The 19,627-nt window shown below is 38.3% G+C and overlaps 1 long non-coding RNA gene across 1 annotated transcript in view; it reads left to right on the forward strand.

The window, feature by feature from the left end:
- The first annotated feature begins 3,814 nt into the window (after window positions 1-3,814).
- Window positions 3,815-19,627, forward strand: part of LOC138843878 (uncharacterized) — a 152,927-nt gene continuing 137,114 nt past the window's right edge. The window contains exon 1 of the long non-coding RNA XR_011379012.1: window positions 3,815-4,254. This is a non-coding gene — a long non-coding RNA (uncharacterized lncRNA). The remainder of the gene's footprint in view (window positions 4,255-19,627) is intronic.

The raw sequence follows: 19,627 nt of genomic DNA on the forward strand, positions 1-19,627 counted from the left end.
CCATTTACATTCAAGGTGACTGTTAGTAAGTAATGACTTGGCCCTGCCATTTTTCCATAAATATTCTCATTGTTTACTTTGCATTACCTTTTTACTTTCACTGAGACACTTTCTGCCTTCACCTTCTTTCATAGTGGTGACCATGTTTCTGTGTATAGCACAACTTTAAGCATCTTTTATAAGGCTGAATTAGTAGTGACAAATTCTTTTGATTTCTGTTTGTTATGTAATGTCTTTATTTCACCTTCATTTAAATGAGAGCTTTGTAGGGTACAGTATTCTGGGTTGACAGTTCGTTTCTCTTAAGGCTTGGAATATATCTCACCACTCTCTCCTAGCCTGTAAGATTTCTTAGGAGAAGTCTTCTCTGAGTCTAACTGAAGATCTTATGAAAGTAATCTGGTATTTCTCTCATGCACATTTTAGAATCTTTTTTTATGTTTCACTGTGGTGAATTTGATTACAGTGTGTCATGGTGAAGATCTTTTCTGGTCATATTTATTAGGAGTTCTATGTGCTTCCTGTACTGGGATGTCCCTTTCTTTCTCCAAATAGGGAAGTTTTCTGTAATTATTTCACTAAGAATGCCTTCTAATCCATTCTCTCTTTCCACACCTTCAGAAACTCCTAAGACCTGTATTGGGTTGTTTGATAGTATCCTGTAAATCCTCAACTGTTTTTTAGTTTTCTAATTTCTTCTTCTTTTTTGTCTGACTGTAAGATTTCCAGAGATTTTTCTTCTAACTCAGGTAGTCTTTCTTCTGCCTTGCCAAGTCTGTTAAGGCTTTCTACATTTTAAATTTGATCTATTGAATTCTTTATTTCCAGTATTTCATTTTGATTTCTCTTTAAAATTTTCATTCATGTCATGTATGGATTTTTTTACTCCATAGATATGTTTCTGATTACTTCTAAGTAATCCTATGATCAATTTTTTGAATTATGTTTCCAGAAATTCTTGAATATCTCATCTTCACATTCTAGTAAAGTGTGGTTGTATTCCTTTGGGGGCATCATGTTGTCTTCCTTATTCATTTTTAAGGATTTATTTATTTATTCAAAAGTCAGAGTTATACACACACACACACACAGAGAGAGAGAGAGAGAGAGAGAAAGAGAGAGAAAGGTCTTCCATCCAATGGTTCACTCCCCTAATTGGCTGCAATGGCTGGAGCTGTGCCGATCCGAAGCCAGGAGCCAGGACCCTTCCAAGTGCAGGGACCCAAGGACTTGGGCCATCTTCCATTGCTTTCCCAGTTGTACGCATCCACACCCTCCATGTAGGTCCACGGTTTCCTTCTAATTTACGTGGAGTTTTGTCTGCAGTTTTCTCCCTCTTCCCTGAGATTGCATTCTCTCACTATGTTTTTAAAAATGATCTTCCCCTAGACTACAGCAGAAAGCTCCCTGCCTCTTCTGCCATCATGGAAACCTTTTAAATTCGTCATAAATCAATAGGGAAAGAAAACTTTTACAGTACTTTATTCATTAGTTGGGATCTAAAGATTTCAGACTTATGGTTTTTGAACTTCATAATGATGTGAAGGCAGCACACCCTCAGTGGAAACAGTTTCTGGGTTTTGATCTCTTCTCAGGCTAGTGAAACATGATAGGATACTCTCATGATGCTGTGCAGAAGTAGCCATAGCCCTTGCTCAGCCACCAACACTGTATTGCCAGCAATTCTTTGATGTTGTGTTTTGTATGTTTGCTTCTTATCCTGTCTACAAAATGCCTGTCTGTGTCTCCTAATCCTGATGTATCAAGTAGATTTTAACTTTATGATGGGTTTGTCAGGACATAATACCATTATAAATAAAGGAGTGTCTGTGTTCCATGTATGTGACATTTATCATAATTATGGAATTTACATTTGTGTCGTTTGTGTGACCACATCAGGGAATAGGAACAATGAAAATCACCTTCAGCAGTAACATGAGATATAATGTAAACCAAAATGCCATTCACAGCATCTTTAAAGGGATTTAAAAAAAAAACTTTAGACATAGTAAGAGAAACAGAAATAGAAAACTTACATTCACAGGTTCACTCCCCAAATGTCCACACCAGTCAGGGCTGTGTTAGATTAAGTCAGGCGTCTGGATCTTAATCCATTCGCCCATGTGAGACACAGGAACCCAGCTGCTGGAGTTGTCATTGCTGCCTTCTGGATCTGTACTGTCAGGAAGCTGGAATCAGGAACCAGAGCAAGGACTTGAACCCAGCCTTTCAAAAATGGGATATGAGCCTCCTAACTAACCTAGCTTAACTACTAGGCCAAATTCAAGCCCCTGCAGGATTTTTTTAAAAGCATCTCTGAATATCTGATGGGCTTTTCCCCTGGAGGCAAAGCCTGGTAGGTAGCTAAATTTTGGAAATGAGCATGTTTTTTGAAGCCTGAAGGCTATTCCTGGAAATCAGATTAATTGACTTTAAGACTTTAAGGCCGGCACCGCGGCTCACTAGGTTAATCCTCCACCTGTGGCGCCAGCACACCGGGTTCTAGTCCCTATCAGGGCGCTGGATTCTGTCCCGGTTACCCCTCTTCCAGGCCAGCTCTCTGCTGTGGCCAGGGAGTGCAGTGGAGGATGGCCCAAGTGCTTGGGCCCTGCACCCCATGGGAGACCAGGAGAAGCACCTGGCTCCTGCCTTCAGATCAGCGCGATGCGCTGCCCGCAGCACCCCGGCCGCGGCGGCCATTGGAGGGTGAACCAACGTCAAAGGAAGACCTTTCTCTCTGTCTCTCTCTCTCTCTCACTGTCCACTCTGCCTGTCAAAAAAAAAAAAAAAAAAAAAGACTTTAAAAGATTCACTCTTTCTTCTCTTTTTATCTGAAGATATTTGTGCTCTCCAAAATATAGAATTTCCAATTTAGTAAATTCTCAAATAAAAGTTCAGGTAATATATCTGTGTTTCTAATTTTAAAAGAGCAAAATCACCTTCTCTTATTTCATGATGGCTTTATCAAGGTGTAGCCTATTAAGTTTCCCTCACATGAAACATAAACATGTTTTCTTTCAGAACGAATAATTTCTATTCACAAAGCTTTCTGTAATATTGACACAGATAATACTATTTTTTTTTTAAAAATTGAGACCAACAGAGAAATCATTAATTTTCTAAGAACATTGAATCTGAGCAGTAAGAGTACCTTAATGTCCCCTACATGGTAGCTGCTTTCCCAGTAACACTGAGTTCTGTGATAAAGGGATACCAATATACATCCATAAAGAAGAAACTTCCTAAATTACCTCTTTTTTACAGTGACTAATAAAGTTAGTACAATTAATGTGTTCATTGGAGTGCCAAGAAAGACTGGAACAAAATAGAAGGCAGTTTTGTGCTTCAGTCTTTTCTGATTTGAAAGGGAGAGCGGCAGATCTTCTGCCAGGTCACTTCCCAAATGCCTGAAACATCAAGGGCTGGGAACTCAATCCAGGGGTTCCATCTGCTGCCGCCTAGGGCACACATCAGTAGGAGGTTCTGTCTTAAGTGGAGTTGATAACTTAAGCCCTGACACTCTAACACAGAGCAAGGGGGTCCCTAGCAGCCTCTTGATGGATATACCAAATGCCCATCCCACTTCATTTTCTTGATGACCTGCAACTTTCCCATAGGATAAGTGTGGAAGAAAAACATAGAGAAAACAGGAGTTTGTGTGAGAAAAAAAAATGTCAGGATGTAATCTCTTAGTTCCTACCAGTATCAGTGGAAACTCGGCTCAAATATGTCAGATATTCTTTGTAAATCAGATATTACTTTAATGTGAAACAGATCAGCAAAAAAAAAAAAAAAAAGGTAAGAGAAAATGAGGCAGTGTTTCTGGGCCCTCCCAATTGCGCTTACTCCTGTCCTTTCCACTCTTCCTTTCACATGGCGTTCTTCAGGGGTCCTCAGACACCTGAAACCAGTACACAGGACTGCAGAGGTAGTGCCTGTCCCCATGGAGCTTATAGTCTAGCATTGGAAACGAACCAGAAATACATGATGTGACAATACAGAATGAATAAATGTTCAGCAGGTGTCTTTTCAGAAAGACCTCTCCTAAAGCTGCCTTCTAATTTTGAAAACAAAATTTCAGCTTTATGCAAAGAAATTTTGGCCCCACTGACCGTCGTGTATTATTCTGTCCAAGCTGCTTCCTGGTTGTGGTTGTTTTCCAGGCTGTTTTCAACATGGCGGAAATGGTGTCTCGTCATCCAGGTCTGCACGAGGCTGTGTGCAAGCTGCTGTTCCAGGGACAAAGCACCCCAGGTAGGGAAACGTGAAGCTGCTGATTCTGTTCTCTGAATGAATCAGTTACGGTTCTGCTTCTTTTATGTAACTTGAGAAATGGATTGAATTGCGGATGCATTAAAGCTATAATAACATTGTCATTACTTTCATGTTCTGTTATCCAAAATAATTAAGGCTTGGTTATAAAAAACTACAAAAGTTCTTTATAAATCAGAGTGTTTTCAAGAAAATGCCAGCTTAACATCATTGTGACTACAGAGGATGTACGTTTCTGGAACTGTCTGGTAAAAGTTAAATTAAATTTTCAGTACTTTGATGAACACAGTGAAGGCTGACAAATTTAATAAACATCAACTCTGTAAACATGGATATGATAATATGAAAAAAATTAGACTGGCTCATTTAAATAAAAAATCCAAGTATGTCTCTGTTCTTGGGATTTTAAAAGTTGCTAGAGCTTATATAATTACCTAAATTATTTTTTAAAAAAATATGTATTTACTTGAAAGAGTGACAAAGTCGGGGAGAGAAAGAAAAAGATGTTTCATCTGCTGGCTCATTCCCTCAAACGGCCATGATAGCTTGGGCTAGACAAGGTCAGATCCAGGAGCCAAGAACTCCACCTGGGTTTCCTACATGCGTAGCAGGGTCCAAAGCACTTGGGCCATCTTTTGATGCTTTCAAAGGTGCTTTAGTAGGAAGCTGGGTTGGTAGTGGAAAAGCTGGGGCTTGAACCAGTGCTCACATGGGATGCTGGTTTGCGAGTGTGATGGCTTAACCTGTTGTACCAGAACATGGCCTGCTGGTTTCTGTCTTCTTTCATCTAGGTCTAACTTTGTGGAAGGATTTCCTTTTCAGCGACTAGTATGTTTTTTCTCAATCATGTTTATTATTAATGCTTCAAGACCACAGATTACACTCAAGCTGTCTATACATTGAATAGTGTGAGTGTATCACAAAGCTATGTGTGCAAAACACTTTATTTCTCCTGAATTTAGATGATTCCATCAGAGCTATTTTTTTCCTGCTAAATCTAAATACCTGGTGTTTTGTGTTATTTGGATCACAGAACCTGAAAACAATACTTGGCAATAGTAAATTTCTGCTCAATCAATGCTTAACTGAATGACTGCATATATGCGATGTGTAGATTAAAAAATGTGTTCAGAATTCATACAACTTATTAACTTCTTTCAATTCATTGTCATGTTGCTGATGAAATTCTTTAATACTGTTTTTGCTTTTGGTCTAGTAACATATATAGAATCTCACAGTTTGTTTTACAAAATTGATGTTGAAGATTACATTTTTTTCAGAGGGTGTTTTTAAAGACTGTGGTAGATTTTATTTCTCAGTTTAGCCCATCCCTATGCGTCTCTTAAAATGTGATAGTGATGTTTTTTCTTAAGGGAGGGGCAGTCTGTATTCCCATCACAGAATATGGTCTTGCTTTAGTGATGCAGTTCTGAAGGATGGCATGTGCTGGAAGTAACTCCAAGTGACTTCTGAAAGGCTTCCCCCTGACCATCTCTTCTCCCACTGTGGGTATGATTGCCCTTGGAACCTAGCCTCTGTGTTGAGAAAATCCAGGTCCTCTGGTATAGCTGTAAGAGAGTGTCCCAGTCAAATCCCCAACTAAAGTCTCTGCTCACAGGCAAGCATTTACTGCCAGGCCTGTGAGTGATTGAGCCTGTTGGTGAGTTTAGCAAAACAGAGGAAAGCAACCTCGTTCTATCTTGGGTGGATTCCTGAGTTCACAATCCATACTGTCATACATGATTGTTTCCTGCCACCACACTTTGGGGTAATTTTTTTTAAAACATCCATTGTGAGTAGATACATAGCTTTTGTTTTACTTATTGAGATGGTTTTTTTTACCAATTTATAATTCATATTTCATTTAAAGTGTATATTTTGGCTACTTTTATTAACAAATTTGTAAAACTATCACTATGGTTTAATTCCAAAATATTTTCATCACCCTAAAAAGAAACTTATGAAATATTAGAGTAGATGATTAAGATCTAATTCATCAATCTATATGAATGCAATAAACACCTCCTCTGCTGAGCAGTCTCATGTACTCCGCTGTGGAATCTTATGTGTGTGTCTAAGACTGACTTACTCTAAGAGGCTGCTGCTGCTGGGTGGTTAGCATTTGCTGCTACTGCAGAAATCACTCCTATGACCACTGTGGTGCAAATATTGGAAGGAGAATCATAGTGGAAATGGTACAGTTACCATTTAGTCAGATGACGTAGGTGAGATAACTCAGGGCTTGCTCTCTACCAGACACTGAAGAAAAGACTACACATGTATTTTATCCACATAATAGCCCATAAGAAAGATCAGGTAGATATTACTTTAAAACTTATAAAACCATAGTACCTAAGATAGAGAAAAGATAACAGAAGTCTGAGCAGGGATTGACAGAGTGCTTTAGACACTACTTGAGCTGCCTGCACCCATGTCAGGGTGCCTGAGTTTTTGAGTCCTGCCCCTGCTTCCCATACAGTTTCTTGTTCATGCACACCCTAGCAGGCAGTTAGTGAAGGCTTGAGTTTCTCTGCCATCCACATAGAAAACCTGGATTGAATTCAGGGCTTCTGCCTGGGCTAGACCTGGTTATAGCAGGCACCTCCCTCCTCTCTCCCTCCCTCCCCCTCTCCCTCCCTCTCTCTCTCTCTCTCTCTCACTCTGCCTTTAAAGCAAAGAAAAATAAATAATAATTGAAAAAAGAATATGAAAGTTCCTTAAGATAAAAATCTTTAGAGTTAAATGGGAATGCCATTACTAAAATTAGTAATTTTAAATTACTAATTTAAAATGCACAAATGATCTGAACAGATCTTTCTCAAGGTAAGACATACAAATAATCAATAAACACATGAAAAGCTGATTGACATATCCAATATTAAGAAAATGCCAATCAAAGCCTCAAGGAGATATCATCTCACCACAGTTACAATGGCTGTAATCAAGACAAAAGTGAGAATGCTGGTGAACATATGGGGAAAGAGGAACTCTTAGCACTTCAGCTGGAAATACAAATTAGTATACCTGTTATAGAAACCATTATGGAGAGTCCTCAAACAAATAAAAACAGAACTACCATATGGCCCAGCTATCTCGCTTCTGGGAATATATCCAGAGGAAATGAAATCAGTACATCAATGAAATAGCTGCATAGCTGTTTTTATTGCAGCACTCTTCACAGTAGCCAAGATGTAGAACCAATTGAGACTTCCATTAATGGATGAATGATGAAAGAAAATGTGGTTCACATACACAGTGGTATAGTATTCATAAAAATGGAATTCTATCATTTGTAGCTACATGGATGGAACTCTAGGACACTATATTTATCAAAATAAGCCTACCAAAGGATGACAAATACTGTATGTTGTCACTCCATGGAAGCCAAGAGAGTTAATTCTATGGAAGAAAGAACAGTATGTGATTGTCAGATGGTAGAACTGTTGGGGCAAGAGGAGGGAATCGAGGGAGGTTGGATTATGGATAACAAAATACAGTTATGTAGGAGGAATAAGTTCTAATGCTTTACGGCACTAGAGATGTCTATAGTTCATACAATTTATTATGTATTATAAAGAACTAGAAAAGTGGAGTTTAAGGCTTTCCATGACAAAGAAACGATAAATGTTTACAAAATGGGAGCTGCTAATCACCCTAATACGATCATTACACATTAGAAGCATGCACTGAATTCTATTGTACCTCATAAATATGTACAATTTATTATGTGTTTAGAATAAAAAGCGAAGACACAAGAAATCCAAAGATGTGACAGGGCCCCAGTGAAGCTAGGGAGGAGAGAGTAGGGCTGAGATTGTACTCAGGACTCCATTGTTGTGATGACTCAGATGTCTTGATATTCTGCAATTCCACTTGGCTGATGAGGGCACTACTCTCACTCCTACCTCACGCACCAAACATATCCCAGATTGCTTAGGATGATGTAATACATAGGGATGCATAGGGATGTCTCAACTCTAAGAAACCCAGTGTTAAGTTAAGAAATAATGTGGTATGTATTTGACACAGCAGATAGGATGCTGCCTGAGATGCCTGCATCCTGTTTTAGGTGTTCAAGTCTTATCTCTGATTCCAATTCCAGGTTTCTGCTAATGCACCCACTGACAGGTGGTAGATGATGACTTATAGGAGAGACGTGGATTGAGTGCCAGATTCCTGCCTGGTCCAATCCTGGCTGTTGGAGGCATTTTGGGAGTGATCCATCAGATGGGATCATTCACTCTGTCAGTCTCTGTCTTTCAGGCTTCCAAGGAAATAATAAAAATTTAAAGTTTAGAAATATTTGAGAGAATTAAATCTCTACCATGTTTGTGTTAAGAAATTTATTCGGCCGGCGCTGTGGCTCACTAGGGTAAACCTCCACCTTGCAGTGCCGGCACACCGGGTTCTAATCCTAGTCAGGGTGCCGGATTCTGTCCTGGTTGCCCCCCTTCCAGGCCAGCTCTCTGCCAGCCGTGGTGGCCATTGGAGGGTGAACCAACGGCAAAAGAAGACCTTTCTTTCTGTCTCTCTCTCTCACTGTCCACTCTGCCTGTCAAAAAAAAAAAAAAAAGAAGAAATTTATTCATAATTATAAATTTTAGAGATAATTTGAACTTTAAAGTAATAGGTCAATTTTGGATTTTAAAAAAACACTTATTAAGTGTATTTGTGGTATTAAAACATTTTAAAAACATAATATACTGGGCCAGTGCCGCAGCTCACTAGGCTAATCCTCCACCTTGCGGCGCCAGCACACCGGGTTCTAGTCCCGGTCTGGGCGCTGGATTCTGTCCCAGTTGCCCCTCTTCCAGGCCAGCTCTCTGCTGTGGCCCGGGAGTGCAGTGGAGGATGGTCCAAGTGCGTGGGCCCTGCTCCTGCATGGGAGACCAGGAGGAGACACCTGGCTCCTGGCTTCGGATCAGCGCAGTATGCTGGCCACAGCATGCTGGCCACAGCGGCCATTGGAGGGTGAACCAACGGCAAAGGAAGACCTTTCTCTCTCTCTCTCTCACTATCCACTCTGCCTGTCAAAAAAAATAATAATAATAATAATGTATTACATTTTAAAGTGTTTTCATCAGACTCATTAAATCACTTGAGTGCCTGACAAGATTCATTATTTAGGTAAATGAACTATTTTAGAAAATAATTTGAATGTAGGGAATTTATAGATGTACACTTGAAGGAGTTTAATTAAACAAATTAAGCATCATTTAAAGTCCTTGCAAAATTGTTAAAATTTTCTGTCTCATAAATAGAATAAGTTTTGTAAGCTGTATGGAAAGCTTTAGGAAAAATGCATTCATAGCTAGTCAGTAGCTCTCAAAATTGAAGTAACCTCTGAACAACATTTTTTTATACCACAAAAGCTACATTTGGGGGCATCAGAAAATGAGAAGGATATAAAGACCAGCAAGGTAAAAGCTCCTATTCTCCTTCCGTTGAGGAAATGTGCCAAGAATATGTTGTTTGCAGTTTCTGAGTAATGGCAGTTAAATGTCACTTTACTTTCATGGCATTTGCAATTACCACCGTGCCTTCTACAACATGCAGTCCTCCCTGACTGCCCCTTCCTATGGCAGAGCCCCCACCATTGCTTCCCCAGAAACTGGAAATAACTGACTCCTGTATGTTTTGTTGCTACTTGCTGAGGGTGGAACTCAAGTTTTTCTCTCCAACCTAAATCACTGCTTGTTAGTAACCTGTAGTGCTGTATCTCACACAAAATGTGCTTTAGAATCAGATTTATAACCACACACTGTGGTATAAATCGATTATGCAGTTTTTGAAATTGTGAAAAATTATATAGCTCTTACTAGAGAAAGAAGTATGGTTATTAAGATTGCATTTCCCTTTATAAACATACAAAAAACTAATTTTAACTCATGAATTGTGATTACTTACGTTATTGGAAGGGACCTAGCGGAAAGAATGCTCATGACTAGCAACTTGGAAGCTATACTGTTGGGAAACACCTTTCACAGTATGTCGGTTTCAGGTTGATGTTAAAGTGCTATTTTAACAGGAAGCCTGGTCAAATAAAGCCAGTTTCATATGGTTCAATCTACTAATTAGATGGTTTCTATGACTCTAAATAGAAATGCCGTCATAATCATCATAATTAATTAGTTTTAAAATTGGATTTGGTATTTGCAAATTATTTTAAGGGCGATTTTGTATTGCACAAGGTTTATTGTTACTGTGGTTGGCAGACTAAAATGACAAGTCGACATTTTTTGTAAACTGAAAAGACCCAAGAAATTCAATAAAAAATGACTTTCATGTATTCATTGTAAATTTATAATTTGGTTTCTTTATTAAATAGGATTAGATTTAAATTCAAGTGTCAGAAGACACAAATTGACAGTGCTTTTTTGGATTTTATCTCAGCCTATAGAGTAATCAAATAAAAGCAAATTAAGAGAATAAAATCCTAATTTGCCTTTTAATTTTAAAGCAACAAATCTAAATAAAAATAAGAAAACTCTAATATTTGAGGCAAAGTAGAATTGGTATGAGCATTTTGGAAGACAATTTAGCAATATGTTTAACACAGACAAATATTTTTGAATAAGGGAATTTGTCCTATGGAAATAATTCCAAAGAAATAAAAATGAAAGAATATATTTATTGCAGCATTTTCAACAGCAGATAATTCAATTTAGATACCACCCAAATATTCAACTATAAAAGAGTAGTTATGTAAATCATACATCAGTAAAGGAATAATGTATAACCATTCAAAGTGGTAATTAAGATTTTTTATGAACAGCATTGAAAATTATAATGGTTTATCAAATTAAAAGGATGAAATACTATGTAAACTCTAAGTAAAACTATATAGTAACATACAAAAAAGTTTCATGAAAATATAATTTTTCCCATATTTCAGTATATTATAGTACTATGACTGATTTGATTGGATGCATACTTTCTTTAAAATCACTAATAGAGGGGACAGGCATCTGATACAGCAGTTATTAAGATGCTGTTTGGGAGGTCCTCATTTCACATCAGAGGGTGAGTTTGAGTTCTGGCTTTGTTTCCAATTCCAGTATTCCTGCTAATGTGCACCCTGGGTGGCAGCAGGTAATGGCTCAAGTACTTGAGTTTCTGTTACGTACATGGGAAATTTATTTATTTATTTATTTTTGACAGGCAGAGTTAGACAGAGAGAGAGAAAGGGGGAAATTTAGATTGAGTTCTGGGTTCCCGGTTTTGGCCTGGCTCAACCCCAGCTGTTTTAAGCACATGTGGAATGAACCAGAGGATAGATGATCTTCCTTTGTCTGTCTCTGTGTCTCTTTGCCTTTCAAATAGAATGAAAATTAATTAAATTTGTTTTTGAAAATTTTAATTTTTTGACAGACTGAGAGACTAAGTGAGCTTCTGTATGCTGGTTCGCTCTCCAAATGGCTACAGTAGCTGGGACTGGGTCAGGCCAAAATCAGAAGTCAGGAACTCCATTCAGGATTCTCACATGGGTGGCAGGGATCCATGAACTTGTGCCATATTCCTCTGTCTTCCCAGGTGCATCATCAGGTAGCTCCAAAGGAATTGGAGCAGCCAGGACTTGAACCAGCGCTGATATGGGATGTGGGAATTACAAGTAGCAGCTTAACCTGATCTCAAGTAAAGTTTTTAGAAATCATCAATAGAAAGGCAGTAAGTGCCTTCATGAACTGTCACACAGTTTCATGTAATATCTGCTCAACCAATGAAAGTCCCTGAGCGGGAACGTTTGAGTATTTAGGAAGGTCATAGAGCTAGGCTGGTGGAATACCATCACAGGTAAATTCACTCTGGTGTTCTGTTCTGCTGCAAGGTTTGAATCCTGCGATATTCTAGGCAGGTGTTTAGAATTCAGATGTGCAGAATGACCAGTTTATACTCAGACTGTTTCTACCCTTCTCATGTGATGTTGCTCAAATCAAAGGGTTTATGGTATTTTGAGTCTTTTTCTAAGACTTTAAATTTCTTAGAGAAAAAAGAAAATAAGAAAAAACCTTTTGTTTGGCTGTGCAGTCACAATAGCCCTCTCTGTGTTCCACACTCTTTCCTACTCACATTTGCCTTCCTGATAGAGTCAGAAAGGTGTATTCAATTCCAACTCTGAGCACACCAATTATTTCATTTTTTCCATCTTTAAAATGGGTATGATATTGCCTACCTTGAAGAGAATGCAACAGGCTGATGTAGCTAAGGGCCTAACACAGTGGCTGGCATTGGTGAGTTCTCCATCAATGACAGCTCTATTGTTACAGCATATCACTGCTGTCAGAGGCTCAACCATAATTTCTCACCGCTATCAGTGTTCCTGTTATATCTGGCTCTTTCATTAATTTGTAGGGTCTAATCTGTTGAGGTTTAGAAAATAGTTCTTGTATTGGTAACATAGCAAAATGGACTTGTGCAAGATATTGGCACAGAGAAAAGGGTACGAAGTGGAGCCAGGAACAAAACAGGGGTGGAAATGCTGAGAAAAAACATGGATGGCATCCCAAAGCACAGTCCATGGAGTTGAAACAGAGTCAGGGACGTGACTGGGGCCAGATATTGGGGTAGTAGAGGAGATAATAATGGGAAAATTGAAGTCCATGGCTCAGTTTGGGGCCATAGGCTGACAAGGAGAAATCAGAAGATAAAGTGCAGGCGCTCAGGGAACACAAGGTTCATGCTAGAGTGCTTCTCAGAGCCAGTGACTTGTGCAATGTTCCTTTCGAAGGCCTGGAGTTTGCCCACAAGTATGAGGGGACTTCAAAAAGATAATGGGAAAATAAAAAATAAAATTCAAAGGTGAGATTGGGTTGGCTGTTCAGCCTAATGGTTAAGATAGCCACGATCCACATCAGAGGACCTGGGTTCTATTTCTGGCTCTGTTTCCTTACAGTAGCTTCCTGCTAATGTGGGCTTTGAAAAGCAGCAGCAGTAACAGCTCAAGTAATAAGTCTCAAGTCACTCACAAGGAAGGTCTAGATTGAGTTCCTGGCTGCTAGTTTGAGTGCTAGCCAAGTCCCAGTCTCTGTGGGCATTCGGCATCTGAAATAGCAGTGGGGGCTCTCTCTCTCTGACTACCTTTCACTCTGTCTCTAAAATACTGATTAAAAAAAGAAAAGATTGTCTCAGTTTAAAAAAGGTAATTTTATTTTGGTAGAAACAAATGAAATACTCATAGGTTTTTCATAATTCATGTTTTTTATGAACATGTGATGATCCCTCATATACTTTAATATTTTCTGTGTCTGTAATTTCACAAAACTAGCTTCTCTTAGAAGTTCAGGTCCATAGACTTGGAATAAAGACTTATAGGGGATGTTTTTGTTAAGTAATGACCACAAAATTTTAATGTTTATATTTAGTTTAGCTAACTTAGCTATCTTTTATTTACTGATGGATTTTTGGTTAAATGATTGATGAATTAATTATCTTGACCTCATTTAGGAATCAGTAGGGTTGCCTGTGGAAATGCATAGGATGCCCAGTTAAATTTGATTTTCAGATAAATAATATTTAAATGCTCATCATAAGTATGTTTCAAATATTGCAAAAGACATGCTTTTTCTAAAACATATTCATTGTTTATCTGAGATTTAAATTTAATTGGGAGTTCTGTGTGTGTAGTATTGTTTTTTTGTGCTAATCCCGGAAATTCTACATGTGATTAACTATGATCACACAATTAATGTGTAATAATTATTGAGCATTTCCAGGAGGAGTGATACTAAGTTAGCATGCATTATTTTGCCTAATTCTTAAAATGGTGAAAGAACACTTGTACTTTTCTTTTCTGATCATGAAACTGGAGCTCGAAAGCTTAATTCCTAACAGGTTGCAAATGATAAAACTAGAATCCAAACTCAGATCTAGCAGACTCCAGAGCTTTACGTCACACATAATTTTAATGCACACACATATTCTGAGATGCGGCAGGGGAGCTTCATATACCAGTTCTGGTATTCCGTGATACTTGGGATCTGGCTATAATCATCATTTATTATTCTATGGCATGTTCAGAATGCACAACTATTTTATGACTCTAGGTTTTCTTTGATCAAAGAGAAAATATATTCCCTATTAACTGAGTTTAGACAGGTGTAGTGGTAGGTTTTCCCCGTAGGTGCTGAGTTTCTTGTGTAGTTTGAAACTATATTTGGTGAGTTAACAAAAACAAACAAACAAACAAAAAACAAAAAACCAAAACCACTTTGGACCACATTGCCTCCAATGTGCCTCGTGCATATCTTGTAGCAACAATTTCACTTTCTTATTCATTTGTGTTATTTACTTACTCTTGGGAACTCGGCAGAGGTAAATGTCAGTTTAATGTGGGTTGATTGGCCACTTTCCAGGAGCTAATCGTTGGCAATTCTCCCATGACATTAAATATTAAGCATTACAAGTAGGTGAGGCTAATAAACCACTTAAGAAAATGGGTGGCAAGAAATGGTGACATCTAATGATGGATGTCAAAGATTATGGAAGTGCCCAGACATCTTTGTGTTTTGGGATTTGGGGATTTTTGCTTATTTACCACAGCTAAACTTCTCTTAAATGGTTATTTAATCATTGGAAACCAAACTGTTGCCATTAAAATTGGAACATTCTATTGATTTCTAGAGAATATATTATCAAGGACCAGACTTGAAAAGCTAGTTTATATTCTCTGTCAACCCTTCTGCTCTCTTTTCAAAAAGAGCAGATTTTAACTCATTATTTTAAAAACAAAAGTAGGGTTGGCATTGTGACATCAAGTAAAGTTGCCACCTGTGGGGAGCAACTCGGACTAGACTAAGTTACTGGAATTAAGACTTATTCTATGCATCTGCTTTCCCACAATATGGCGCTGGGAGAGGAGTAAACAGCTTCTATGCAGCTGCCTCCAGTTTGACCAATAACCTGCAGGAGCTGATCCTGCTCCTGATTGCAGGAGAGCAGCGTACTCAGCGTGTGGGTAGCAGAGTTGGGATTGGTGGAAGAGGACTATAGAGGAGGAGAGAGACAACATGCACCAGGAACATCTAAGGGGAACATCCGGATAACATCTGAGCAGCCCCCGAGAGAGCCGGCCGGCGGTGTGCCACCCCCCCGCGGAAGTGGGGAAAGTGGCAGGGGGAACCGCCCTTCCACGGAGGTGGAAGGGTCGATAGCCAACCCGGGAAGAACCAGCAGCAAACCCGGGAAGGGCCGAGCAGACAAAAGAACAGCGCAGGGTCCTGTGTCGTTCCTCCACGAAGAGGGGGAGTGACAGCCACCTGAGGTGATGGCATCCCATATGGTTTGAGCCTTGGCTGCTCTACTTCCAATCCAGCTCTTTGCTGATGTGCCTGGGAAGGCAGTGGAGAATGGCCCAAGTGCTTGAATCCCAGCCACCCATGTGGGAAACTCAGAGGAAGCTCCTGGCTTCAGACCAGCCCAGCTCTGACCATTATGGCCATTTGGGAAGTGAACCAGTGGGTGGAAGATATTCATTCTCTCTCTCTCTCTCTCTCCCCCCTTCCTTCTGTAAATTTTGCCTTTGAAATAAATAAATCTTTTTAAAAAATTAGTTAACTAATTTTAAAAATGTTTTTTGTCTACATGATAAACATATCCATTTAAAACTTTACATTGAATGGTTGCCTATAACCCCTTGATTTTGTAGTGATTTACCTGTCTTTATGTAGACTGCAATATAAATCACAGGATTTTATTTTCTGCATTCTGGTTTTATATTTGGAAATACATGCATCTGAAACATATTTTCAACTAATTGAGTTTTGTGTAGAAACATTCAAATGATTCATGGGAGTTTGTACTTTTTATCAGAGTGGTTTTTGTCAGTACAATCACAGCTGAACGTACTGTGATGGACTTTGGCAAGACGCAACTGTCTCGTATGATATCAAAGCATTTGAAGGCAAATGAGTGTACTGGTTTCTTTGATGTAAAATTCTGACTGGACCTGAGACAGCAGTTGTGAAATCTTCCAAAAGAACCATCAAATTGTAGAACTAGGGTTTCATGATAAAACAAAAGTAATTTTTCAAACTCTATGTAACAAGCAAGCAAAAGTGTCTTGAAACATGTTGGCATGATGAATATGTGGGCCTATAATAATTATCTCAAACATTGTAGAGCAGTTCAAAGGCTTCCCAAAGTCATCATCTGCATTCTTCTCAAGGTACATTCTTCACTTCCTAAGGCAATGTGTTTTGCACACTAAAGTACGTAACATTTAGTTTCTTCTTTGTTTTTTTTTTTTTTTTTCAGAAACCTTTTATTTAAAGTACACAAACTTCATGCATTTCATAAATACAACTTTAGAAACATGTTTCATTACGTTGATTTGACCTCATCCAAAACAAAGCATCACTTGGAAATAGGCAATCAGGATGTAAAAGTTTGAAGAAAAATATTGCCAACTGGTGCTATCATCTGAAAATCAAGGATAACAAAGCAGAATGCTATGAGTATAAGTCATGGATGGCGTTATAGAAATACTGAAAATTACCATTTTTTAATGAGGAGGCACTGATACACAAATTGTGTTTTATTCACATGGAATGAATTACATACTTGAGCTCTTCATATATGAAGGGGCAAATATTTCTGCATATATAACCTCAAATATCTTTATTATCTAAGTTTTCATGAATTGAGAGTTTTCTTTGATAGGAGCTAAATCATCTTTAAAATTGAAAAAGTTAAAAAGGAAAAGGGAGGAGCAAAATCATTATATTAGATTTCTATCTATGAACTTGAAATCTGTTCTCATTACATGAATAAAAATTAAAAATTAAAAAATTTAAATTCTTTTATGTTATAAGGCTCTTTTAATATAGGAAATCTCAAGTTATACACAAAGAGGGACTTGTTTAATGAACCCTGTTACTGCTCAATGACCATCTTCAAAAATTATCAACACATCATTTCTGCTGGTTTCATCTCTTCTGTTAAGTACTCACCTCCTTCTTCCCCAGTTATGTTGATTGCTTGAACATGTATTGCTTCTTATATAAATATTTTATTGTAAATTTATCAAAGAATATTAAAGAAACCCATAATTCACATATGCCACTTGAAAAATAGCGTTAATTTGCTGATAATATAAAATATCCAGTTAGTGGGGGTAGGTGGTTAATACATTGCTTCAATGCCCATGTCCCATATTGGAGTGTCCAGCTTTGAGTTCTGGCTCTGTTTTTGATTCCAGCTTCCTCTAGGGTGTATCCTGACAGAAAGCAGATGACAGCTCAAGTAGTTGGGTCTCTGTCACCCAGTAGATAGACCTGGATTGAATTTCTAGCCTTGGCCTGGCCCAGCTCTGGCTGTAGCGGGCCTTTAGGGAGTGAACCAGGCAATCAGATTTCTTTTATCTTTCTTTGTGACTCTCTGCCTTTCAATGAATAAAAATAAATAAATTTTAAAAATTAAAATCCAGTTATAATTGAGATTTCTCATTTATTTCCCTTACTTTGTTTATTTGAAAAAAAATCAAATAAAGCCTATACATTGTGGTTAGTTGATTTTTCTTTTAACCTTTTTTAAAAAATTATAATTTCTGGAATATATGCGGTCATAGGAATTTTGATATTTAGGGACTTTTACATTACTGTGTATGTCAAAGTAAACCACAGTGTTTTTTTGTTTTGTTTTGTTTTGTTATTTTTTTTTTTTTTTTTGGACAGGCAGAGTTAGAGACAGAGAGAAAAGTCTTCCTTTTTCCATTGGGTCACCCCCCAAATGTCCGATATGGCTGGCGCATTGTGCTGTTCCGAAGCCAGGAGCCAGGTGTTTCCTCCTGGTCTCCTATTCGGGTGCAGGGCCCAAAGACCTGGGCCATCCTCCACTGCACTCCTGGGCCACAGCAGAGAGCTGGACTGGAAGAGGAGCAACCAGGACAGAACCGGCGCCCCAACCAGGATTAGAACCTGGGGTGCTGGTGCCGCAGGTGGAGGATTAGCCTAGTAAGCCCCGGCGCCAGCCCACAGTGTTTTAAGATTGATGTTTTATCCATGTAATTTCAAGTAAAATGATAAGTAAATATCAGTTTATGATATTTGAGTCAAAGTATTGCTTACTAAGGAATCTAATGGTTTATTTCTGTTTTATTCAAATATTATATACATGATAGAAATGTTATACACATACATTTAAATTTCAACATTCTTAAACTTCTGTTGTTGATACATTTAAAAAAAACTTTCTGATTGAAAGACTCAGTTAAAATGATCTGTTGCTGTTAATACTTGGTGTGTTATACTAACTACACCTTCTCCCACCTGTATCAAAATATTTACTTTAGTTCCTAGTTTATCCTGATTATAAATTTAGGTTGTAGGCCGGCACCATGGCTCACTAGGCTAATCCTCCGCCTTGCAGCGCCGGCACACCGGGTTCTAGTCCCGGTCGGGGCGCCGGATTCTGTCCCGGTTGCCTCTCTTCTAGGTCAGCTCTCTGCTGTGGCCAGGGAGTGCAGTGGAGGATGGCCCAAGTGCTTGGGCCCTGCACCCGCATGGGAGACCAGGAGGAAGCACCTGGCTCCTGGCTTCGGATCAGCGTGGTGCGCCGGCCGCAGCGGCCATTGGAGGGTGAACCAACGGCAAAGGAAGACCTTTCTCTCTGTCTCTCTCTCTCACTATCCACTCTGCCTGTCCAAAAAAAAAAAAAAAAAAAAAAAAAAAAAAAAAAAAAAAAAAGATTGTTTTACTGAACCTGAAATTTTACATAAAATTCTCAGCAGATATTTCTTTATTTTAGACACAGCTTAGGTAATTAATTATAATTGGTACTATAGCTGTTAGAAATCCATTAAAGCAGAATAATCTGCCCATCATTTTATTAACTTTTTACAAAAGAATCATATTATGCTTGGTGTTGTTCTAGATATATATTTGATTGTAAAATGCCTTTTCACTGTGTACTTTATACTAACACAAATGTATGAAAGTTTTTTTTCCTTCCTTAAATTATTTGATTCACTTATCCAGGGCATTAATTATAAAAATGCTATTTAGGAATACCCTATTGCTAATCATTATTTATGGTGTTTCCTTATTTGCTAATGAGTATGAAGAGTGAGAATTAGGAGACGATAATATTACTGTCACTTTACACACTTAATTGATATATACCAATGGAGAAAAGCTAGAGATTTTTGTTTGTTTGCTTGTTACAGAGTATGTTAAACAATGCAAACTATTGTTCTTTTCAAACATGTGCTCTTAATCAGCCTTATTCTCCAATAAATACACATTTTTTGCCTTTGTGAAGGACATGAAGTTGCAACATCGTATCATCAGTTGAATTTTCTATTACACTTAGCAGTGGAAGATACTTTCATAAGTATTTCTGTGAAAATTCTAACCAGGGG

Source organism: Oryctolagus cuniculus, chromosome 9, assembly GCF_964237555.1.
Source record: "Oryctolagus cuniculus chromosome 9, mOryCun1.1, whole genome shotgun sequence".
In the NCBI taxonomy this organism is placed as follows: Eukaryota; Metazoa; Chordata; class Mammalia; order Lagomorpha; family Leporidae; genus Oryctolagus; species Oryctolagus cuniculus.